The 26,934-nt window shown below is 39.3% G+C and overlaps 1 protein-coding gene across 3 annotated transcripts in view; it reads right to left on the bottom strand.

The window, feature by feature from the left end:
* The window catches only part of LOC126251524 (transmembrane 6 superfamily member 1-like), a 224,976-nt gene that overhangs the window by 13,785 nt on the left and 184,257 nt on the right, over positions 1 to 26,934 (bottom strand). The gene's annotated exons all lie outside the window — the stretch shown is intronic.

Here is a 26,934-nt window from a genome sequence, read left to right as displayed (position 1 = left end):
TTCAGTACCTAAGAGTACATAAGTAATGGTCATATTTTATGAATTTTCTAACACAAGAACTGATAACACATATAGTAGATTCACCAATTAATTTTACTAATACACCAAGGCAAATATGCAACTGTCTCTCTCTCTCTCTCTCTCTCTCTCTCTCTCGCTCTCTCTCATGGAAAAGGATGGGGGAGGTTTAGAAAAGAGGTAGAGTTTGGAAAACATACCCAGAACCCCAGGACAGGGGAGACTTACTGGATGGGATGAGAAGGAAAGACTTTGACATCTTTGCCATATGGACTCATGGTGAGGCTGACCTGTTAAAATTCCTGGAATTTCTAAATACCTTCTGCCAATTAAATTTCACTTAGTCCTTTTCCGAACCCCATGCCTCTTTCCTGAAGTTAAGCTCATCCTCACCAAAGGCCAGAACACATTTCTGTCCACGTTAAACCTACTAATAAACAACAATACCTACATTACGGTATATTGATAATTTTTACTTATGGACCGTCTGACAGCAAGTAAAAATTATCAATATACCGTAATATTACACGCAACTGAGGAAGACAGGACTACAAAAGTTGAAGATAACAATACCTACAATTTGACAGTTGCCATCCCTTCCTTGTCAAACACTCTCTCCCATACAGCCTTGGCACTTGAGGCAAACATATTTGTTTGGATTCACACTTTTTACAGGAATACACTACCATTCTCACCTCAGCCTTCACTGTACTTATTCACCCCACCAACCTAGTTCAAATGCAGATTTCCTGGACCACCACATCGAATCCTGATACTGCCAATCCCTTCAAAAAACAACTTCAGAGCACATCATTTGTCACTCAGTGTTATCCTGGTCTTGAATGTATTAATCAGTTACTTAGATAAGGCCATGACATCCTAAAATAAAGCCCTGAAATGAGATCCATTCTGTCAGATTTTGCCCACCACATCTATAATAGCTTTTCATACCTCTGCAATCTTCGCAATATCCTTGTCAGACCCTATGCTCTTTCTTCACCCATCTCCAAACCCTATGGCTCCTACCCCTGTGACTTTCCCTCCAGCAGGACTTGCCCTAGGCACCCTCCTACCACCACCTATACCATCAAAGCCACCTGTGAAATGATGCAGGTCGTATACCAGCTGTAATGTAAACACTGTTTGGCCTTTTACATCAGGATGACTATCACCAAGTTATCAGTTAGAATTATATGGGCATAGGCAGAGGGTTTATAGTGGCAACACACAATATCCTATTGCAGAGCATGCTCTACAACATGACAGTCATGACCCTGGTGCCTGTTTCACCACATGTGCCATTTGGATTCTTCCCCCCTAGACACCAGTTACTCAGAACTCCACAGGTGGGAGCTAGCGATACAAAATGTTCTTGGTTGTCACCACCCACCTGGCCTTAATTTAAATTAATTTCTTCTGTCTCAGCATTTCTTCACAGTGACTACTCCTTTCTTTACTCCATTTTAGTTTTCTACATCTTTCATTTTCTGACCTGTCCATTTTTCTCTTTCTCTCTCCCACCACTATTAAATACAATGCACTTAAGTTTTCACTCATATTAACTTGTTCATGATGTTTTAGCATATTACACTGTCTTCCACCTTTAAGCTCTCAAGTTTTCATATCTCGTCTGGAACAGTCCCCAACAATCAGTCTTTCCTTCTTATCCCATCCCATAAGCCTCCTCTGACCTGGGGTTCTGGTTGACTTTCCTGAACTCTCCCCTTTTTCTTAAACCTCTCCAGTCCTTTTCCTTCACCGCTCTTACTTCCCCTTCAACCCTTCTGCCAGAAGAAAGACTCACTGGCTCTGAAAGCTTGCATACCTAAAACCTTTTTTTATATGTGTGTTCTCCTGCCGCCACTTGGTGAGTAGATTTTTTTATCTATACAATTAAATTATATTGCCAAAATACACTGAAGCACCAAAGAAACTGGTACAGGCATGCATATTCAAATACAGAGATATGTAAACAGGCAGAATAAGGCACTGTGGTCAGCAACACCTATATGAGACAACAAGTATCTGGTGCAGTTTTTAGATCAGTTACAGTGCTACAGTGGCAGGTTATCAAGATTTAAGTGAGGCTGAATGTGGTATTAGAGTTGTCTCACGAGCGATGGGACTCAGTATCTCCGATGTAGTGATGAAGTGGCAATTTTCCCGTACGGCTCTTTTACAAGGGTACCATGAATATCAGGAATCTGGTAAAACATCAGACCTCCAACAGCACTGCAGCAAGAAAAAGATCCTGCAGGAACAGGACCAGTGATGACTGAAGAGAATTGTTCAACATGACAGAAGTGCAACCCTTCCACGAATTGCTGCAGATTTCAATGTCGGGCCATCAGCAAGTGTCAGCAGGTGAACCATTCAACGAAACATCATCGATATGGGCTTTCAGAGCTGAAGGACCACTCATGTACCCTTGATGACTGCATGACACAAAGCTTTACACCTGGCCTGTGCCCATCAACACCGACATTGGACTGTTGATTACTGGAAAAATGTTGCCTGGTCTGACAAGTCTCGTTTCAAATTGTATCAAGTGGATGGACGTGTACGGGTTTGGAGACAACCTCATGAATCCATGGACCCTGCATGTCAGCAAAATGGTGAAGGCTCTGTAATGGTTTGTGGCATGCGCAGTTGGAGTGATATGGGACTCCTGATGTGTTTATGTATGTAAGCATCTGTCTGATCACCTACATTCATTCATGTCCACTGTGCATTCCGATGGACTGGGGCAATTCCAGCAGGACATGCAACACCCCATACGTCCAGAATTGCTACAGAGTGGCTCCAGGAACATTCTTTTGAGTTTAAACACTTGTGCTGGTCACCAGGCTCCCTAGACATGAACATTATTGAGCCTATCTGGGATGCCTTGCAATGTGCTATTCAGAAGAGATCTCCACCCCCTCGTACCCTTACAGATTTATGGACAGCCCTGCAGGATTCATGGTGTCAATTCCCTCCAGCTCTACTTCAGACATTTAGTCAAGTGCATGCCATGTCATGTTGTGGCACTTCTGCGTGGCCAATGGGGCCTTAAACAATATTAGACAGGTGTACAAGTTTCTTTGACTCTCCTGTGTATACACACTAGATATGGACTATTATATAAGAACATTGAAGAATACTGACAACCAGAAGAAGGACTACAAAGAAATATTTTTAAATTATACCAAATCTGTCAAAATTATAATCTAAAAATATATAAGAAAGAGAAAAGTAATGACATTCCAAGGAAAACAACAGAAGTGATCAAAAAATATTGATAGAAAACAAAATAATTGAGCAAGTAAAGTCATATTCACTACCTGGGCTGTGACATATCTTTTGATTATTACAAGGAAATAAAGAATAAGAAAGCAAAATTTCAAGGTGTATGTGGAATAGTAAAAAGAACACTATACACTGAAAATCAATAAAAGACTTGCTGTTCCATTGTTACTTAAACATCTGATGCTTGATAGCAACCAATCTAGATGTAAATCGAATTGTGACATCAGGAATGAAATTCCTCAGATCAGTTAAACTTATATAGTAGAACATAGATTGGGAAAATAAGAAATTAGAAAAGAGCTTAAAATACTTGCAGTAATAAATAAATAAATAAACGCACATAAGCAGAAATGGAAGGAACATGTAGACAGAATGCAACAAGGCAGTTGTCCTAAGAAAGCTTTGCATTATATACCCAAGGGGTTAGGGAAATGATGGGACTAAGAAGCTGACACTGAAACAGGTTCCTTGAAACTAATACATGAATGTGGATAAAGATAAAGATTTCTTGTAACACTGGTTCACGGCTTCCATAAAGTTTTTAAATGACATCATGTTCACTTTCAGCTATGACTGTTTTTATTTCACTTTTACTTTTTCAATATTTGTGCCATTTTTGAGCAGTTACAAAGGCATAATACAACATACTGTGACAAACATGAGATTAACAGTATGTATAACCAATTTTTGCAGCTTGTTAACATACACATCTGACAAGATTTGATGTTATATCGTGCCATAAACAAAGGTTAAAAATAATGTTCCTGTAGGACTGTATTACTCTTGATGATAATAGCCATAGGTTATTATTAATGACATTGGTAGGTTTGTTAATAACATAGCAGTGAAAAACACTACTCACTGAAAAGAAGCAGCACACATGCGCTGGACCCCCCCCCCCCCCCCCTCCCTCCCGCCGTACACACAAAACTATGTAGCTGCACTGTCAGTAGTTCTAATCGGTGAGTGGTGATCTTTGTGCCTAAATTACTTATATTCTACCAGAACTTTACTACCATATGTATGAGGAGATCTATTATTGTTATTCATGTTGAAGTCAGTCAATGTGGAGCAGAAATAACTATTTAAGATGTAAAATGTATGTGCATCACAGGGTAACTAGTCAGCAGTACATTATTGATCATGATACTCCATTTTATCTCCAATAGTCTTGAGTGGATTTTGTACATCTCAACAGGAGTTTATGTATATGAAAGTATGTACTTATCGTACACTAGTTTGAATGTCTCAAACAGGCTAGGCAATTTTTATTTCTAAGGACCATTTGTTCACTGATTGTATATTTTGCTCGCTGTTGGAAGGTGGTATAAATCTCAATATCTTCTGAAGTCTCCATTCCTCAATGCTGCTGATGTTAAGAGATTGTAGTTTTGCAGGTGTGCACTAAATACAGATTTACAATTCTCACTTACATTTATGTGCTCGCTGAATCTGATGTTGGTGGTGGCAGGGGGAGGGGGGAGAAGGGAAAATGTTATCACTACCTATCCAATGACTTTGTATTTCTCTTTTTCAGAGAAGTTTTTCTTTCTAGTGCTTGTCTGTAATTTGTAACCTCTTTACTTCCGCCATAATCATTTATTTTACTGTCCACATAGCAAAACTTGTCTACTGCTTTTAGTGTCTCATTTATTAATCTAAAACCTTCAGCTTCACTTGATGTAACTCAACTTCACTCTATTTCCTTTGTTTTATTTTTGTTGCTGTTCCTCCATTAACCTCTTTTCAAGATGCTGTCCATACCAATCAATTGATCTTCCATATATTTTTCCCAACTCTAACAGAATTACAGTGTCACTGGCAAGACTTGAAGTATTTATTTCTTCTTTCTGAACTTTTAATCCTTTTTTAAATTTCTCTTTCCAGGAAAGACACATTGTCTGCCCTCCTAGCTTCCATTCTGCTGTCCTCTCCATATGTCCCTAATTAGCACATTTACTGCTTGCTCTCTATAGAGATCCAATAAATTGCACAATAGACTACAGCCCTATCTCATTCCATTCTCCATTACTGCCTCTCAGATTTTCATTTTGGCAAGGTCATTCAGTGTACTAACCACCAATCTTGTTCTTGGTTGGCCATTCATTCTGGTGGAATGCAATCTTCCTTTCATTAATTGAACCCACAGATATCCTTACCTCTGGTTACATTAAATGATATTGAAAGAATAATCAAGTCATTTAAAAATAAAATATCTGTTGGTGTGGACAATATTTCTAGTAAAATATTGAAATATTGTTGTAAATATACACTCCTGGAAATGGAAAAAAGAACACATTGACACCGGTGTGTCAGACCCACCATACTTGCTCCGGACACTGCGAGAGGGCTGTACAAGCAATGATCACACGCACGGCACAGCGGACACACCAGGAACCGCGGTGTTGGCCGTCGAATGGCGCTAGCTGCGCAGCATTTGTGCACCGCTGCCGCCAGTGTCAGCCAGTTTGCCGTGGCATATGGAGCTCCATCGCAGTCTTTAACACTGGTAGCATGCCGCGACAGCATGGACGTGAAACCGTATGTGCAGTTGACGGACTTTGAGCGAGGGCATATAGTGGGCATGCGGGAGGCCGGGTGGACGTACCGCCGAATTGCTCAACACGTGGGGCGTGAGGTCTCCACAGTACATCGATGTTGTCGCCAGTGGTCGGCGGAAGGTGCACGTGCCCGTCGACCTGGGACCAGACCGCAGCGACGCACGGATGCACGCCAAGACCGTAGGATCCTACGCAGTGCCGTAGGGGACCGCACCGCCACTTCCCAGCAAATTAGGGACACTGTTGCTCCTGGGGTATCGGCGAGGACCATTCGCAACCGTCTCCATGAAGCTGGGCTACGGTCCCGCACACCGTTAGGCCGTCTTACGCTCACGCCCCAACATCGTGCAGCCCGCCTCCAGTGGTGTCGCGACAGGCGTGAATGGAGGGACGAATGGAGACGTGTTGTCTTCAGCGATGAGAGTCGCTTCTGCCTTGGTGACAATGATGGTCGTATGCGTGTTTGGCGCCGTGCAGGTGAGCGCCACAATCAGGACTGCATACGACCGAGGCACACAGGGCCAACACCCGGCATCATGGTGTGGGGAGCGATCTCCTACACTGGCCGTACACCACTGGTGATCATCGAGGGGACACTGAATAGTGCACGGTACATCCAAACCGTCATCGAACCCATCGTTCTACCATTCCTAGACCGGCAAGGGAACTTGCTGTTCCAACAGGACAATGCACGTCCGCATGTATCCCGTGCCACCCAACGTGCTCTAGAAGGTGTAAGTCAACTACCCTGGCCAGTAAGATCTCCGGATCTGTCCCCCATTGAGCATGTTTGGGACTGGATGAAGCATCATCTCACGTGGTCTGCACGTCCAGCACGAACGCTGGTCCAACTGAGGCGCCAGGTGGAAATGGCATGGCAAGCCGTTCCACAGGACTACATCCAGCATCTCTACGATCGTCTCCATGGGAGAATAGCAGCCTGCATTGCTGCGAAAGGTGGATATACACTGTACTAGTGCCGACATTGTGCATGCTCTGTTGCCTGTGTCTATGTGCCTGTGGTTCTGTCAGTGTGATCATGTGATGTATCTGACCCCAGGAATGTGTCAATAAAGTTTCCCCTTCCTGGGACAATGAATTCACGGTGTTCTTATTTCAATTTCCAGGAGTGTATATAAGTCCAGTCTTATGTAATGTATTCAATGCATCTTTTCAAGAAGGAATTGTTCCCGATAGATTAAAACTAGCTGTAGCGATACCCCTCTTTAAAAATGGTGACAAAAACAGTGTCACTAACTATCGCCCATTTTCTCTTCTAACTATCCTTTCAAAAATTGTTGAAAAACTTGTGCACAGATTGATTGTCAGCCATCTCAACTTCCACAATATCTTCAACAATAGCCAATATGGGTTTCATTTCATGCTGATTTTGGTACACAACAAGCAATATTTTCCTTTAATAATCTCTCAAAAGCCTTCAATAGGATTTTTTATTGTTGTTTGGAAATTGTCTTAAATGATTAATTATGTCATTTTATGTTCCTAACATGCTTTTTTTCCTATTGAATTTAAGTTTTCTTTTATAAAAATGGAAATGAGATTCAAATAATTTCAAATGGCTGCTAAAACACTCCTTTCAAGTCATGTAATGCCTATAACATTACTGGTTAGCTCGCTGCTCCTACTATCATAATGCAAGTTCACAATGATGTCTTGTTTTGGAACTTACGTTTCAGAAAACAGGTTACAAATGGTATGTAGTACCATACTGTACAAATACGTCTACAAAAACTCATGAAAAAGTTGTTTTTGAGTGTTCCAGAGAATGAGAAGATGCATAAAATGTGATTGCACTGCAACGGAAAATTGCCAGCATGTGGACACACAAGTTCACTAACTTAATTAAAAGTGTTTTGCACCCTCAAGTTAACATCAACTTATTTTCGAGATATGTTCTCCCATTGCCATAATCAAGGATAGCATCATTCAGTGAAATTAAACAGCTAATGAAAATTGTAATTTTACTTAACTACATCACAATTACTCAGTAGCTCAGTTGTTAGAGTGGTAAACCTTTGAATTTTATACATCGATGTCCATAGATCGCTGATTCAAATCTAACCAAAACAAAAAACATTTTAACTTATTTGTAAAACAGTTCAACATTCCTCTTACATGGAAACCAAATCATAATTGCAAAACTTCACCACACCAATCAGAAATAGAATAGTATTGTGTTTTCCTCGCTGTTTACATGCACTTACATTTGTGATCACTATTCACACACGTCACATTCAAAAAGATGTTTTCTAGTTCATGTAGCCACACACTTCTTACTTTATTAGAAATAGTGTTTTTATCTTCGTACTGTCTAGTTAGGATCCTTATTTTTTTAAAGTTTTGCTGTTTCATCATCTTACATGAAGATGAAGTAAGTCTGCTTCAGATACTAAAGTTAGTTTTCACTAACAAAAATCGCAGCCCTTACATTTGTGTCACCTGCATGTTGTACAAAATTTATATCTCTCCATATAGTCTAATCATCTTACACCTCATTGTACTGCGGCATGTGGTGATATCTTCACTACTAGCAATGCTTTCCAAACAAGTGAATTGTTTGTTCACAAAGTAAATGCATTTATCCTCTGATGTCCATTTCTCAGACTAACGATGGTGAGCACCAACCAGGAGTAAGTGAAAGTAAAGTGATAAGTTACAAAGTTAGAAGGAAATCAGTGACCTCCAGTCAATAGTACTGAACTAAAGGAGTAAATTACTGCAGGAGTAAATTTTCATTTACTTCCAAAGTAAATCTACTAACTTCATTACTGGTGGAGAGCACCATTGAAGAGTACATTACTACATTAGTGACTTAAGGAGGAAATAAGGGCAAAATTTACTCCTGGACAGTAGTAGGAGTAAAGTAAGAGAGTAAGGTGTAAATTTTAAGTTCTGTGTTTTAAGTATCAAATTCTATGTATTATCTGGACAATGAAGAATATATGGAGATACAGGAAGAGGTGAACATCCCAAAAATGAGGGTTGTAATGGAGAGAAGTGACCCATTTTTGATGTATAGCGACAGTGATTTCAAAGATGGTTTTGGGTTTTGTAATGAATCTTTTGAGTTGATGCTTGGTGTAGTGGAGCCGTTACTGCAGCATAATTTTGACAGGAACCGTGCCTTGTCTCCCAGGCTGCAACTTCTTTGTGGACTGTGAATTTTTCACACAGGTACTTATCAAATCATAGCAGTGGATCTTATTCATATCCATCGTACTACTGCTGGAAGAGCTTTTAACAGGGTGATAAACAGTTTAATTGCCTTAAAGCCACTGTATGTGTCCTTACCACAGAGCCAATAAAATACACTCCTGGAAATGGAAAAAAGAACACATTGACACTGGTGTGTCAGACCCACCATACTTGCTCCGGACACTGCGAGAGGGCTGTACAAGCAATGATCACACGCACGGCACAGCGGACACACCAGGAACCGCGGTGTTGGCCGTCGAATGGCGCTAGCTGCGCAGCATTTGTGCACCGCCGCCGTCAGTGTCAGCCAGTTTGCCGTGGCATACGGAGCTCCATCGCAGTCTTTAACACTGGTAGCATGCCGCGACAGCGTGGACGTGAACCGTATGTGCAGTTGACGGACTTTGAGCGAGGGCATATAGTGGGCATGCGGGAGGCCGGGTGGATGTACCGCCGAATTGCTCAACACGTGGGGCATGAGGTCTCCACAGTACATCGATGTTGTCACCAGTGGTCGGCGGAAGGTGCACGTGCCCGTCGACCTGGGACCGGACCGCAGCGACGCACGGATGCACGCCAAGACTGTAGGATCCTACGCAGTGCCGTAGGGGACCGCACCACCACTTCCCAGCAAATTAGGGACACTGTTGCTCCTGGGGTATCGGCGAGGACCATTCGCAACCGTCTCCATGAAGCTGGGCTACGGTCTCGCAAACCGTTAGGCCGTCTTCCGCTCACGCCCCAACATCGTGCAGCCCGCCTCCAGTGGTGTCGCGACAGGCGTGAATGGAGGGACGAATGGAGACGTTATAAAGGCACATTTGCATGCCGAGCGGGAGTTTCCGCGGAAACGCGAAATATTAATTAAATAAATAATCAGTGACTAATAAATAAAGCCTATGGCACACAACTGCAGCGCTGTGTCGCTGATAAAGACAAAAGAACAATTACGTTACTCTTATGTTTGATTAAGAGAGGGGAGAGCTCAGGTAGAAGTGGTGCGAGAAGCACGTATTTTATTTTATTGTCTGGCACACCGCCATATTTTCATGTTATAGAAGAATACTGCGAGTTGCAACCACACTAGGCACTCGATTCTGTAATGAATTTATATTTATAAAAGTAAGTAGGATTATGAACTGTAGGCTATTTCATTGAATATATCTGATTTAACTAACTGTGTAACTTTTAATGTTCAGTAGACAATCACCTCTGTACGACGTATTGGCATGGCTGGCAAATCATTGTAATATTGAGATTAGATCATGAGTCCGTACCTACCGCAGCAGTCTTTGGAAACGATTTAATTACGAAGTCCGATTATTTCAGTTTTATTTCACGGTCAACTACGAGTTACATTGCCTTTTCCAAATAGCCATTGTCAAGCGTCTGATACCGAATAATTAAACGTCCACGTTCCAGATAAGCAAATACCAATTACAACCAATCATCATACATACAAAATAATTAATCATTAATATTTTATTCCATTTTATTTTTATTTATTTTATATTGGCGACTGCGTGTCGGACTTGTTATTTTGTCATTTGTTACATTGTTCTTTTTGTTTCATGTCAAAAATCAACTTTCTGGACCTGGACGTGAATGTATGAGAGATAATGAAAATCTGAAGATATTTTCCAATTCTAAAGTTTTGCCGGAAGACGCAATGAAGCTTCCAGCAAAATAAGGTAAGACGCAGCATCTTTACATTAGCAGGCTTGACCAGACGTATAATTCAGTGTATTAGCTTTTCAGTAAATTCTGTAGTGTTTCTTTCGCGCATAACAGTTTTCAGTAACGAATTTCATTCTTAGCACTTTTCCCTAAACAATAACGTATCCAACAATACCAATACACGAGTGTACAATATGGCCGACTTCTGTACGATATGATGTAACATGGCCAGCAGCCATTACCAATAATCTCAAATTCAGTTTATATTTTTAAATTAACGGGACAGCCATTGTTGCTACGAGCGATTCATGCTCAACTGCATTTCATTTTAAAATCAGTGTCAAATATTTTCTTGAAACATAAATCACGTGTGGCATGGTAATGACTAGAAATCAATACGCAAAAATGGAACAGCAAAGACGTACTATTCAGACACAATCCGACTCGGACGAGAGACAAATGTTAGAAAATGACTTTACGACAGCAACCGGTAGTGACGATTTATCAAACATTGACGCAAGTGTTGACGGAAATTTTGACAATAGGCCGTCCACCACAAAAATTTCAAAGTCTCAGTCAGAGCCCATGTTAATGCATGACGTCACGTCTAATGACGCGGCGGGGGCACAGACGTTGCAAACGGTAAACATTGCCGACATGTTACAAATGATAATGAAACAGAACGCCGAAAACATGGCAACCTTACAGACACAAAATGACGAAATTAAATCTGACCTCATAGCACTCAAGACGAGTAATGACACTTTATGTAAACGTGTGGAACTTATAGACGCCACACTGACCAAACAGATGACTGAACTCAGTACTAAATTTTCCCAGCTTAATACGACACAAGAAAAGACTACAACTGACGTAGCACTTTTACAGACACAAGTAAAAAATCTTAATGTCACATGTGAAGTTATTACTGAACAAATTCAAACATATCCTTCAGTACACGACAACCTTGAAAAACGAATTACTGACGTACAGAATAAATTTGACAATGTTGAACAACACCTGACTGACATCTTACAATCTGATGCTACAGCTCATTTTCAAAACATTAATAAAGAATTTCATGATTGGGTAGTGAACAAAGACAAACATTTTGATAGATGCCTACGTGAAAATTTACCAACAATTGTGCACGACTCCGTAGCGCAATACATTACTAATAACAAACAGCTGATCAGTGACGCAGTACAATCCGTCACTGGACCAATGACACAATTCACCGATCGACCACAGTCTGAATGTAACGAAAATATCAGTCAAAATGTACAGTTCAGGAACCAATATACATTCGAGTATGACACACACATACCGCACATGACAAACACACAAGAACAAAACACACCACGACTACAACACATACCACGATGTACAAACACAAACACAAGCTATTATCATGGTAAACCACAGCAACATTATTGTAATTACTCGCCAGCTGAACATTGCAGTAATTACAGTGGAACAAATCCATATCACAATGCGAAGGAAGAAGAAAGCTTAATGAAACACAGGCAATTTCAGATTTTTATCCCAGAAAAACGAACCATTCATCCGGTGATTTTTCTTAAATCTTTTAGTAACGCATTTCCACGCACTTGGAGTGACCGGAAAAAGATTTCATATATTGTCGGTTACATCCAAGGCGATGCAGCTGTCTGGGCATACAGTCAAGCTGACGTATGTACCACGTACAGTGAGTTTGAGCGTGCTTTTCTGAACAAATTCTGGTCACAATCCGTCCAGGAGCGACTCAGAAGACAAATCCTAGAACCTGAAACTTTTAACAGTAAAAATGGCAACTTACGCCGATATTTTGAAAAATACTTGAACATGGGACACTTTTTAGACGAACCAGTCGCAACACGCGATATACTCCGTGCGTTGAAGGCCAAATTGCCTTTCAACATTAAAGAAAAACTCCTACATATCCCGGATGACGATTCACATTATTTTTTAACAGCTTTAGATTCGGTTGACATGTTACTTGAAGATCAGCGCTTCGCGCGGCAAAACAGCAGCCACAATGTTTACACTAGTAGAATGCAAAACATGCAGGCTTGCCAACTCAATTCTGGCGCGCCCACAGTTGGATACGCGGTACAACAAAAACAGCAAACTCACATGCCGTCTCAATACGGAAATCAAAATCAACACGCGTATTCCAATACAAACAATTAGTTACAACAGTAATAACACTTCATGCGGCAATCCATACAAAAGGCACCGCGGTAATAACTACAACGGTAACAACGGATACATAGGCAACAACAAAAACACAAACAGAAACAGAAATAATAATAATAACTACGAGCCAAGACAGCGTCAAGGCTGGACTCGTAACGATCAGTACTTTCATTCAAACACTGCTTTACCACAGCAGCCACCAGGACAAAATTGGAGCATACCTTATGACCGACAGGTAAGTTATAATGCGCAACAGCAACAACAACCGCAAAAGTTTGGAGATCACAATAGGCAATATCCGAATGTGAATATAATAGAAATGACACCTGACACACAACCTCAATCTGTGTCAGTACCTAGTACAAATGCTAATCCAACAAACTAGAAACAGTCACTTCTATGCCCCAGGTCGTGGCTGAGGAATTCTTGGGGGGCGACTTCAATGTTAATCCGTTATTTGACACCACAGTTGAACATCAGAATAATGATATGCCGAATAATTCTAAACAAAAATTACCTGTTTTATTTATAAGATACAACCACAATAACAATATATCAGATGAACTTTTACAAGACAGTACACAATGTCGTTCAAACACAAATGAAATTGTTTTAGCATCTACCACTGGTGTAGTAGGTGGGATTCCAACTACTATTATTCTAGATACAGGTGCAGCTGTGAGCGTTTTGTCTTTTAATTTCTATAAAAAGATGTGTGAATTGGAACCTGTGCCTGAGTTTCCTGCCCAAAACTGTAAAATAACTACTGCACTAGGTAATAAGTCATGTAGGGTTACGAAGCAAGTTTTTGTAAACATTAAAATAGGTAATGGAACCGTACAATGGCCATTCCTGGTTGTACAAAACCTTGTGACAAGTTGCATATTAGGAATAGATATTATGAGCGAGAAGGACTGCATTATAGACTTCTCCAAAGGTAAATGTATTTTAAATGATAGAGGCAGTGTAATTATTATTGATTTGGACAGGAGAACTCTAAAGCATGACAAACACTGTACAGGGTACAAGATTCAGTTATTACTTGACAATGACATTCAAGACACGCACACACACTCATTTGACACAGAGCTAATGGACTTGAAAACATTGCTTGATCATAAGATAAATGAAGCCACAGCTCTCAGTGCACATGAACGTATAAAACTACAGGAAGTGTTATCCAAATATTTACAAGTTTTTGCCAAGCGAATAGGTGTTATCAACACGTATGCGTACAAGATTGAAGTTAAGCCTCACAAGATCTTCTACCACAAGACATATAACGTACCGTTATCTCAACGACCTACTGTGTGGCAAGAATTAAAACAAATGTTAGACTGGAAGGTCATTGAACCATCCACCTCACCTTACTGCAGTCCTCTACTTGTTGTCAAAAAAATCAAATGGAAGCATTAGGTTAGTGTTAGACGCACGAGCAATTAATGAAATAATTTTACCAGTTCACACAAAACCCGAAAATTTAAAAGAGCAATTACAGAAATTTCTAGATGCAAGGTATTTTTCCACAATAGATCTCGCGAATTCATTTTGGCAGGTGAGTATCACTCCTGATTCTCGGAAATATACTGCATTTATGTTCGGGGGGCGAACCTATCAGTTTTGTGTTCTACCTTTCGGACTGAATGTCAGTTCTGGGGTATTCATTACAGCCCTGGATACCGTGCTTGGCGATGATTTAGTTGAGACAGTCACACACTATGTTGATGATATACTGATAGCTACACAGTCTTGGAATGAACACGTTGACACACTTCAAAGAATTTTAGAAAAATTTGCACAAGCTGGAGTCACAGCCAATCTTAGAAAATCGAAGTTTGGTTGCAGTGAGATAAAATATTTAGGACATATCATTAATTCACAGGGCATACGTCCTGATCCCAGTAAATTAGATGCTATCAGAAACTTTCCTAGTCCTCGAACTAAAAAGCAGTTAAAATCATTCCTTGGGCTATGTTCATTTTTCAGACGTTTTTTGCCACAACCACTTTTGAACAGTAAACATCTGCTAAATCTACTCAGAAAGAATCAAGTTTGGATCTGGTCGGAACAGTGCCAGAATGACTTTAATACAATTAAACATGCTTATTGAGCCATCCAGATTTCAATTTAGATTTTTGTATGACTTGTGACGCTTCACGTACTGGTTTGGGATGTTGCTTATTTCAAGTTGTAAAGAATAAAGATAAGGAACAGATAAGAATTATTGGGTTTGCGAGTCGTACTCTATCTGAATGTGAGCGTACATACTCCACTACTGAGTTAGAAACACTTTCCATAGTATGGGCATTCAAGAAATTCAATTATTATTTATTTGGAAAACATACAGTAATTTATACCGACCACCAGGCCCTTACATTTTTGTTAACTTGTAAATTTGTACATCCTAGACTATCACGATGGGCAGTTACACTTCAGAACTACTCTTTTGAAATTAAGTACATAAAGGGTAAGGACAACACCATTGCCGACGCTTTGTCTAGACTTCCACAAGGTATGAATGAAACCAACAGTGACTTAGAAAATATAAATGACTACAGGATTCTCTTAATGCAAGACAAGCAGTATCACCAATATTATATTGATATGTGCAGAAACATGGCTAAATTACAAAAATCTGATCCTCACTGGTATAAGATAATAACATTACTGGTAGAAAAACACAATCATCCTTTGACTAAGTATTACAAGTTACACAATGATGTGTTATTTTATCGCCGACATTCAAATGCTACTAACTGGTGTGTATGCATTCCCAAAGAGTCTGAACGTAATCTAATTTGGCACACACACTTAGTTTGGGGTCATTATGGGACGAAGAAGTGTTTAGCAAAGCTCAGCACATACTGTTATTTTAGCAATATGAGAAGAAAAATTTACAGGGAACTGAAAACATGTGTCATATGTCAAAAATCAAAACCTCACAATTTATCCACAAAGACAAATTTACATTCTATTTTACCCAGTAAACCCCTGGAAATTCTGTGTACTGACATCAGTGGACCGCATCCAGCAAGCTCTGGAGGCGTCAAATATATCTTGGCTTTTTACGATATATTTTCTAAACATGTAAAACTTTATGCTTTAATATCCGCCACTGCAAGTGCTATAATACGAAGATTCTCAAGTGATTACCTGACGCACGTGGGAAAACCTAAAGCAATTCTGTCAGATAATGCAGCATACTACTCTGGGTACAAATGGAGAAATTTCTTGAAGGACAATAACATTAAAAGTATATCTATTTCAAAGTTTAGTCCACAATGTAACGCGACTGAGAGACTTTTCCGAGAATTAAACCGATTCATGAGGACCTATATTTCATCAAAACATACTAATTGGGTGTCCTACCTAAGTCTTTTCGAAGACGTACACAATAACTTAAATATTTACGATACAAATTACACACCTAACGAGATCATGTTCAATTGCAAACAGAACAATCAGTGGATAGAACCATTACCTAAGTTGTCAGACAAGGAAATCACACCTGAACAGAAAATAAAAGAAGTTTTGACTACGCTGACACATCACGCACAGATACGAAACAAACATCACAGAAACATAATAAAAAGAAAACAAAAATTCGAGGTAGGAATGCTTGTACTACTTCGTACTCATCATAAATCTGTAGCACTCAAACGACGCAACGCCAAGTGGCGTCTGCTATATGAAGGACCTTATATAATTGTTAACATACCGCATCCTGGTGCGTATTTGTTACAACATCGTAGGGCTATACGCACACCGAGATCTTAGAGCATTTCATGCGGAATAATGTCAAAGTCACATCCATCAAAACATTGCTAAGCAACTCCAAAAAACTCAGTTGCTACAACACAGATAGTAAGTAGTATAGAAATTTTCATTTCAGCGGTTCCAGTGACGCAGTTGAAGGCAGAAGAACTCTTCTTTCAGCGCGCGCCACCACCTGGAAGACGGAATATTAAAATAAAATTTATGTTTACGTAGCAGTGAATGATATATTAATTTTTTCACGGAACATTTGTGACTGTGGGTATCACTGACTTGGTGTGACACCTGACGAACCGACAGACGTCATCTGTGAAGCGAACTTTTACTTTGAGAAATAGATTAGACGCACATCTCTCAACACGAAAAGCATCTATCAGTAGTCAAGGCCACACAGACACTATACACACACGCACAAAACGCGAGGAATCAAACATTTTCTCTCTTACTATTTTGAATATTTATTGAGTAGTGAAAATGCCTGGTCTTGCCTACTGATGTAATGAATGTTGTGTCTAACCTATCTTAATTTCAGATGACATCACAAAATAAACATCGATAAAATCCCAGCAAAACCCTTAAAGAGGACGTAATTATCTGCAATTCATGTAATCAAATGTGATACAATGTAATAACCCATAGCTATGTAATAATGATGTAAACATGTTTATGTGCAGCTGTATTATGTTTATGCTAAGAAAATATGTGACGTGTGTATGTATGATTACTTATATTTTTTTTTTTTCTTCTCTTTCAATGATGTATAATGTAACTGTTACTATGTAAAAGAAATTTGAACAAAACGAGTGCCAAAAGGACATTGCATAGTGAACCATTGTTCACGGACATTAATGAACATTACTAACTCTGCAACTACGCAGAAACCTAGGTGAAAGAAACTGTTAATGACATTCATTATGCATCGTACCTATGTAAACGCGATGAACCATTTCTTTGATTAATAACTACGAACATTTAGGTGAGCTATATTCAGCAAAAAACTGAAAATGTGAAGTGCATAATTCGTGCATCGTCTAGTGACAATACTACAGTATCTAACTTCAAGATGTTAACTGGATTAAACGGACACAAAGTGCCTGTCCAGAAAACAACACGACGGGTGGAAGAATTTTGGTTGGAACTTCAGGGAATGAAATGTTCTCGAAATGTGACGGACACTCTTACCTGGACTGTCCAAGGATCCACGCCAGCTATGTGCCGTCCGAGGTTCTGCAACCAAGCTTCCACGGAATGTAAAAAACGAACTGCACGTGGACCAATTACTAACGGGTCACGTCAGATCTGTAATAAACAATGCCTTTTTGTCACAACGAACTGCATCACAACGACTATAATGGAAATGGAAATGGACACGCTTATGTTTTAATCACGTTGTTATACAACGATGATACTAACCTGTGAAAAAATTATTGTGCAGCAGATGAATATGAACTGTAATAACGACACGATGTGAATAGGTCGACGCACCTGAAACATACGGACATTTTTCTTTGAAGTATTTCAAAACAATACTATGTAACTAAGAACATTCAACAATCTGAGTTGTATTGTGATATAACAAATATTGTAAATTTAAAACTAAGTTACCTGTTATAGAATGTAGTCTTCATATGTAATCTTGGTTGAATATTTTCTTTGTGCAACGACTAAGATACGCGCGCACACGAACAATATGAACTGCATTACTGTGCCGCGTGATCTAACTGTATGATATAACGGCACTGCCGGAGTCACACAGACGCTTCTGCGCATGCGCGCACTCTATCTGCCAACATAAGAACTTTTACGACGCACCCACGTCATTCAAATTTTGTATATAATGTGTATAATGTGTGTAATGTAAGTCATGTGAATAGTTGTAGATAACTTAGATTTTCTTGTGCCTTTAGGTGAATTGCTCGCCTGCAGGTGTGTCCTTTCGCCTCGCAATTCAGGGGGCAATATAAAGGCACATTTGCATGCCGAGCGGGAGTTTCCGCGGAAACGCGAAATATTAATTAAATAAATAATCAGTGACTAATAAATAAAGCCTATGGCACACAACTGCAGCGCTGTGTCGCTGATAAAGACAAAAGAATAATTACGTTACTCTTATGTTTGATTAAGAGAGGGGAGAGCTCAGGTAGAAGTGGTGCGAGAAGCACGTATTTTATTTTATTGTCTGGCACACCGCCATATTTTCATGTTATAGAAGAATACTGCGAGTTGCAACCACACTAGGCACTCGATTCTGTAATGAATTTATATTTATAAAAGTAAGTAGGATTATGAACTGTAGGCTATTTCATTGAATATATCTGATTTAACTAACTGTGTAACTTTTTATGTTCAGTAGACAATCACCTCTGTACGACGTATTGGCATGGCTGGCAAATCATTGTAATATTGAGATTAGATCATGAGTCCGTACCTACCGCAGCAGTCTTTGGAAACGATTTAATTACGAAGTCCGATTATTTCAGTTTTATTTCACGGTCAACTACGAGTTACATTGCCTTTTCCAAATAGCCATTGTCAAGCGTCTGATACCGAATAATTAAACGTCCACGTTCCAGATAAGCAAATACCAATTACAACCAATCATCATACATACAAAATAATTAATCATTAATATTTTATTCCATTTTATTTTTATTTATTTTATAACGTGTTGTCTTCAGCGATGAGAGTCGCTTCTGCCTTGGTGCCAATGATGGTCGTATGCGTGTTTGGCGCCGTGCAGGTGAGCGCCACAATCAGGACTGCATACGACCGAGGCACACAGGGCCAACACCCGGCATCATGGTGTGGGGAGCGATCTCCTACACTGGCCGTACACCACTGGTGATCGTCGAGGGGACACTGAATAGTGCACGGTACATCCAAACCGTCATCGAACCCATCGTTCTACCATTCCTAGACCGGCAAGGGAACTTGCTGTTCCAACAGGACAATGCACGTCCGCATGTATCCCGTGCCACCCAACGTGCTCTAGAAGGTGTAAGTCAACTACCCTGGCCAGTAAGATCTCCGGATCTGTCCCCCATTGAGCATGTTTGGGACTGGATGAAGCATCATCTCACGTGGTCTGCACGTCCAGCACGAACGCTGGTCCAACTGAGGCGCCAGGTGGAAATGGCATGGCAAGCCGTTCCACAGGACTACATCCAGCATCTCTACGATCGTCTCCATGGGAGAATAGCAGCCTGCATTGCTGCGAAAGGTGGATATACACTGTACTAGTGCCGACATTGTGCATGCTCTGTTGCCTGTGTCTATGTGCCTGTGGTTCTGTCAGTGTGATCATGTGATGTATCTGACCCCAGGAATGTGTCAATAAAGTTTCCCCTTCCTGGGACAATGAATTCACGGTGTTCTTATTTCAATTTCCAAGAGTGTATATCAAAGAAAAAAAGGGAATTCTATCAAACTGGTGGATTCCCAAATGTCACACGGGCCACAGGTTGTGTACATATACCCATACTTTGTCCTTATGGAGCACAAGCAGAACTATACAGAAATTGCAAGAGTTTCTTTTATATCAATACACAAATCATCTGTGATGGCAATATGAAGATTTTGAATGTGGTAAGCCATTGACCGCATTTAGGACAATAGTAGAGTTTCTGCAGAATTTGAAACTGGACAATGTGATGGGTTGCTTGTCACAGATAATGGATATGCTTTTTTGAATCGTCTTATGACGCTGATGTTCTGAGCCCACACAGGAGTCGAACGGCGCTACAATAGAGCCCATATTGCTACCTGATGTATAATAGAACGAGCATTTGCTGTTTGGAAGAAACGTTTCCAAATTCTCACTAAAACAATGTGATTTAAACCAAACAAGTGTGGGAATTGTAAATAATAGATTTCAGCTATCAGTCATCCTTTTTAAAATTTATTGGCAGATCTAGATTTCAGCTAGAAACTAGCCATTCTCAATGCATTATCATTTTTGATAAATTCCCGTAATGCCTGTTGGTCAGGCTTCATCCACAGTTCATTGAACTTATTCATAATTTCCATTTTAAGGGTATGCTCTTCTTCCATGATTTCTCTTTGTCTTTTTATTAATAACATTTTTGCATTGTATTACTTTCCTATTAAATGCAGTTTTAAGGAATGAAGCTCATCTGCTTTTTTCAACAACTCTCAGTTCTTCACTACAACCGCATGTTCTCTCCCTCTTTTTCTGGGCGCATCTTCTGACAAGCTTCCACCAGAGAATGCAGGCCAAGGTTCATGACTATGGGATAAAGTTCCACCATCAGCAGTTTCATTGCTACCTTCAGAACAGTTATCATCATCGAAGTTGCTTGAAAGTATCACATTATCTTCAGATGTGTCATTGTCGTTAACTCCGGCTATCCCCTCAAAAACTTGTGGCATCATATCAACAACCATCTGGCTTATATTGTCTATCTTCATCTCACCTACTCCACCACTAGTTTGAAATTGTTCTCAATTACATTTAGCTTTCATTTTCTTTGCTTCCACTTTCATGTCCTTCCAAATTACTTTAAGATGCTCTTGTGATTTTTGTCTAAGAGCTTCTGCATTGTATTTGACATGTATTTCTTTCCCAAGCATCCTTTGCAGCCTGTTAACATTGTGCTTTTTAGATTCAATAGTAGTTATGTATTTTTTCATTATTCCAGCAAACTGCTCTTTCTCATTTTCTGGTATGTTTTTTTAACATTTCTGGGCTGCCTCCATGTTGCTGGTAGCTTTTATCTCAAACTGGCGCTTTAATTAATACATGTCACCAACCAACAATGGGCATTGGTAGCTATAGATGGCAGAGTTAACAACAGATTCATCCATTAATAGCATGTTTCTTCTTCATAATACACAGAACTTATCATTAATTAGTACAACAGCATTTAGGTTTTCCAATTTTAATAATTCAATTTAATAATCCTTTCTAGCTTCTAAAATTATAGTGATGAACATAAATTATGCAAAAGGTGATGCAGTAATGCCTGCCAACAATCAGTATTTTCCGAGATGGAATATAATGCACATGCCAGCAGTGTGCAGAAATGGCTTACTTCTTTAATAAAAAGGCATTACTACTTTGGTTACAACTAAAGAAGTAAATAGAAATTGAGCTCTCCAACAGTTACTAAAAGAGAATATTACTACAGAAGTTACTGTAACAATCAGTTCTTACTAACACTTCTTTCGTATTTCGTGTAAAACTTTCAAAAATATGTGACCCATGTGACCTCTATCACTGTAGTAGAATGCATCATCTGTTGTGCCACAGAATGCCTGACGGATGCACTACCTCTGGTAAGTACTTTCTACACAGGAAATCAGCACCTAGTTTTACCAAGAATAATTTTGTTGTGCTTTGCATCGTAATTCATGACTGATAGTCGACAATCTAGTTACAACATATGAACCCATTTGCAATAGTCCTACAATTCCTTAGTTTTGAGTGAGTTTAATAATGTTCCAGGGATCAGGGAAGAGAATGTCCACCTTTGCACATATCACTGTTCCAAATGGGTGGAGCATAAATGAATCAACTTTTGCAAGGCTTCCTATACAAGCGTTCACAAAATTCCTTTCTACTGTTAGTTAAAAGCTATAATTGCACTTTCCATCACTAAATAACTAAACTGTTTACAGTAGAAGTATGTAAAAACCTCATAATTTAGGCTAATGCTTCTATAACACAATTACAGTTTCATCTATATTCTGGGGGAAACATCCACTTGGAAAAAAAAAAATCACTGAAAAAAACCATCAGAATAATGCATGGTGTCCATCATAGACACTCTTACAGGAATTTGTTTCAGAAGAGGGGGATCCTTACCACCTCCTCACAGTACATTTTTTTTCCTTTTTGGCTTTTGTAAAAACTTTTATCTACACAAAGACAACAGTGAATATCATGACTACAACACAAGAAACAAAAAGAGTCTACACATTGAATTGAAGTGTCTAAATCTGGTGCAAAAAAGAGCTTATTACTCCGGCATTAAGCTGTTTAATAGACTGCCACCACATATCAAATGTCTGCATAAACAATTATCAGAATTCAAACAAATCCTGAAAGAGTACCTAACAGAGAAATCGTTTTATAGAGTCAATGAATTTATGAGAGAAAATGAATACCTTCACTAAATTTATGGTTGTTTTACAAATACTTTTAATTGCACTATAATAGATATATAATAATTTGGTTTTCTGTGTTCATGTATGTATTTATTGTATTATTTAGCTTACTTTTGCATCCTCTGTATATTACAGATCCTAAGTGTTATGCAACATTCTGTTAGTTGGATATAAGTTGTTTACCTGGTATTTTATCTACATTGTATCTTTTATTGTATTCATGTAAATTAGCCTATATCTGATCCTGCCTCAGTGTACCAAACTATGTTGACTGGATACATGTTCCTTATTTGACACCTTATTTACACTGTATCTTTAATAGTATTTATATAAGTAATGTCTGAAATATATACAATTTGAAACATTTCACATCCTTGCATTTTACTCGGTAACTGGATCTGCAGAACATGAAATAAATAAAAAATATAAATATATATTATGTTTGGTATTCCACCATCTGCCATCCTATCCATATGTCCCTAACCAGCACATATACTGCTTACTCTATATACAGATTCAATAAACAACACAATACACTACAATCCTGTCTCACTCCAGTCTCTATTATTGCTTCTCCTATATGTCTTTTGACTCTTAGAGCTGTAGTCCAATTTCTGTACAATCTGTTGAAACATGTCTTACCTGCAATTCCATGTTTTCACTTGGTAGTTCATCATTGGACAGCCATTGTATTCCTGAAATTTATTAACAGAGTGCATCTCTGTGTTCTGCCAAATTTTGTTTCCAGTTTCTCCACAATATTTTGACATGTGACCAAGCCATCTTCTTCAGGTGCTGTGGGTTTTGGTGTTATGTGTGTCTGCAGTCTGGACTCCAACCAGACTGTGGGTTTTGTCGGTCTCAGGCCACTATTTATAGCCAAGTTCAATTCCTGATGTCTATTATACCCTTTGATACTCTTTTGTTGTAATCTAGTAACTTGACTTACAAAACCCAGAGCCTTGTCAGGTGACTGATTATTTTCAGCCAGGTGACTGTCTGGACTTGTGATTCTTGTGTGACGTGGGTTTCGGACTCTGTTTCTGAACACTAAAGGTGGACTTTGTCTCAGTTTTACCTGTGAGGGACTGCGATGATTTTTACCACAAATAAGCACTTAGAATATAGAATTGTGTGTCAGTTTGACTCTAATTGGGAGCAAGTCAGTCTGTGGTTTAATTTCCTTCAATAATTAGTAGTGAACATAGTTAACATTTTCCTGCGGTTTTTCAATTTATTAAATTTTAACATTTTAAGGACAATAAGCTTTTATTAATGAAAATTGAAACACTGTAATTGCAGGTCATCATTCACATAATTTGCACTGGGATAATGCCTAGTGATTAACTGTCTTACTGGTTAATAGCACCAGGAGCAATTTTATTTCATTATTTCGATTAATAATGTGCATGGGAAAAGGAAGCTGAGTTTTTCATCCTCAATATAGATAACAACAGCCATTGTATTTAATTCACAGTCCAACAATTTTTTTCCTCATATCTCTCCATATGTCTGTAACTAGCACATTATGTCTTTTCCTTGTATGAGTTACTTTAGTTCATGGTTATATCTTACTCTCTGCTTCTCTCACAGGCCCATAGATTAGAGTCTATGTCTGCCTCTGCAAATTTTTTTCAATTTAAAATTTGGTTTGTTAATCTCTGTATTACTGCTAAATAATTTAAGTCAAATCTTCTGGTGTCTACAGGTCTCTTCCATGCAAACAATATTCTTTCATGATTCTTACACCAAGTGTTAGCAATAGATTACATTGTACTGGGTGCAAAATTCAAGTCAGAAAGCTTCCCCTTTTCTGTATATCCATCTTTTTAGCGATTGTTGTGGGACTTGGCTGTTTGATTTAGGATGTCAAATTAAACACCTTTCAGCCATCAATTTTCAACCTTATTTTAATAGACAACCAGTCTCAGCATTTTACTACGCCATCTCCAGGCCCCTGACCAACGTGTAGGAATAATCAATCGCAAGCAAGTCCATGTTCTCCTATTGTTTTTAATTCTCTTCCTTTTGCTACTATGAAATATCAGTATCATACAACAATTAAATTTTCATCCCTTTGAATGTACTTAATAAATTAATTTATCTCATTATACACTTTTTTTCAATCTCTTCACTATCTGCCAAGCTAGGAGGCCTACCTACTTCTACGGTGGCTTTATGGCCTCTCATGCCTGTAATGTTACATTCAAGATGCTGTTCATCATAATTTATCCACATTCCTACTTTGTTGTTCATTATTAGACCCATTACTATATCAGTGCCTTACAGAAATACAACAATGTAGGAAAAGATAGATTGCTACTTACTGTAAAGAAGACTCATCAAGTTGCAGACAGGCATGATTACAAGACACTCACATGCAGCTTTCAGCCACAGCACACAAAGGTTTCACCACTGTTGTTATATCCTGACCAAATTGCGACCTAATTGTCCTTCATCATTTGATTTTTGCTTTACAGAAATCCAGTTCTTCCTGCCACCACACTTCACTAATTCCCACTGTTGCTAGCTTCAGCCTACTTACATGATTAATAACTCCATGCTCCAACTCATGGGATATAGGATTTACTTTTTCCTGATGACAGTATCTTACTGAGTGAGCCTGGCTCTGAAGTCTGCATGGGACACTATTTAACTTACAGAATATTTTGCCATCAAGGATACCATCATCATGAAATCAGATAGTAGAACTGAATGTCCTAGATACATTGCCTGATCAATGTCTAATAAATGATTGCCCGATAAAAAAGGGAAGCACCGATAAGGAGAGGAGGAAACAAAATGAAATTTCACAGGTTGAGAGTACATGTAACGTTATTTCAGTGATTACAGATATGAGCCCACTTAGTATGATGTTGCACTCCCCCCTGGCTTGGATGAATGCACTGATTTAGTCTGCAAAGGTGTCACAAAATGAATGTATCTCCTTCATGTCCTGGTCTGGATACTGACACTGAGTCGGAGTCTGTCTCACATATGTTCCATTAGGGACAAATGTGGAGATTTTCGCAGACATGGGAGTATCTCAACATCACACAGACAGTTCATAACCACATGTGCCATGTGTGGATGAGCATTATCTTGTCGCATGACAGATAATACAAATAGACTCAGGATATGTGCAACATACCACAGTGCCATCAGTGTTCCCTCAGTCAATATCAGCCATGACCTGAAGTCATACCCCATGGGTTTCCACGCCATCACCCCAGGAGTAATACTGTTGGCTTCTCCAAAACATTGGAAGAATGAGACCTCTCCCCATGTCGCCATCACGCCACCAACAATGGTCATTTGGCATAGTGCAGAACCACAATTTATTGCTGAACACAATTAGACATCATTGATCAGCATTCTATGCTCTGGTTACAGCACTACTCCAAAAGCAGCCACTTGTGTTGTGGTGTTAATGGTAGCCTACGTATGGAATAGTAATTCCCCAATCCAGCAGAAGTTAGTCTCCAACCAAGGTGCAGGGTGACACAGAGCATTGCAGAGAGTCCATTACTTGTTCTTGGATGGCAGGCACAGATGTGAATTAGTTACATTGTACTTAGACAATATAATGATCCTCCCTTGTGGCAGTCAGAATAGGTTGATCAGAACCTTGATGATGAAAAGGGACAGGTATACACTCGCGCGCACACAAACATATCCCTTTTTCCCCTGAAGGTAAGTCTTTCCGTTCCCGGGATTGGAATGACTCCTTACCCTCTCCCTTAAAACCCACATCCTTTCGTCTTTCCCTCTCCTTCCCTCTTTCCTGATGAAGCAACCGTGGGTTGCGAAAGCTTGAAATTTGTGTGTGTGTTTGTGTTTGTTTTTGTCTCTATCGACATACCAACGCTTTCGTTTGGTAAGTTACAGCACCTTTGTTTTTAGATATATTTTTCCCACGTGGAATGTTTCCCTATATATGATGTGACTTACCGAACGAAAGTGCTGGCAGGTCGATAGACACACAAACATACACACGAAATTCAAGCTTTCGCAACAAACGGTTGCCCCACCAGGAAAGAGGGAAGGAGAGGGAAAGATCAAAGGATGTGGGTTT

Source organism: Schistocerca nitens, chromosome 4, assembly GCF_023898315.1.
Source record: "Schistocerca nitens isolate TAMUIC-IGC-003100 chromosome 4, iqSchNite1.1, whole genome shotgun sequence".
In the NCBI taxonomy this organism is placed as follows: Eukaryota; Metazoa; Arthropoda; class Insecta; order Orthoptera; family Acrididae; genus Schistocerca; species Schistocerca nitens.
This window is presented reverse-complemented; position numbering and strand designations above follow the sequence as displayed.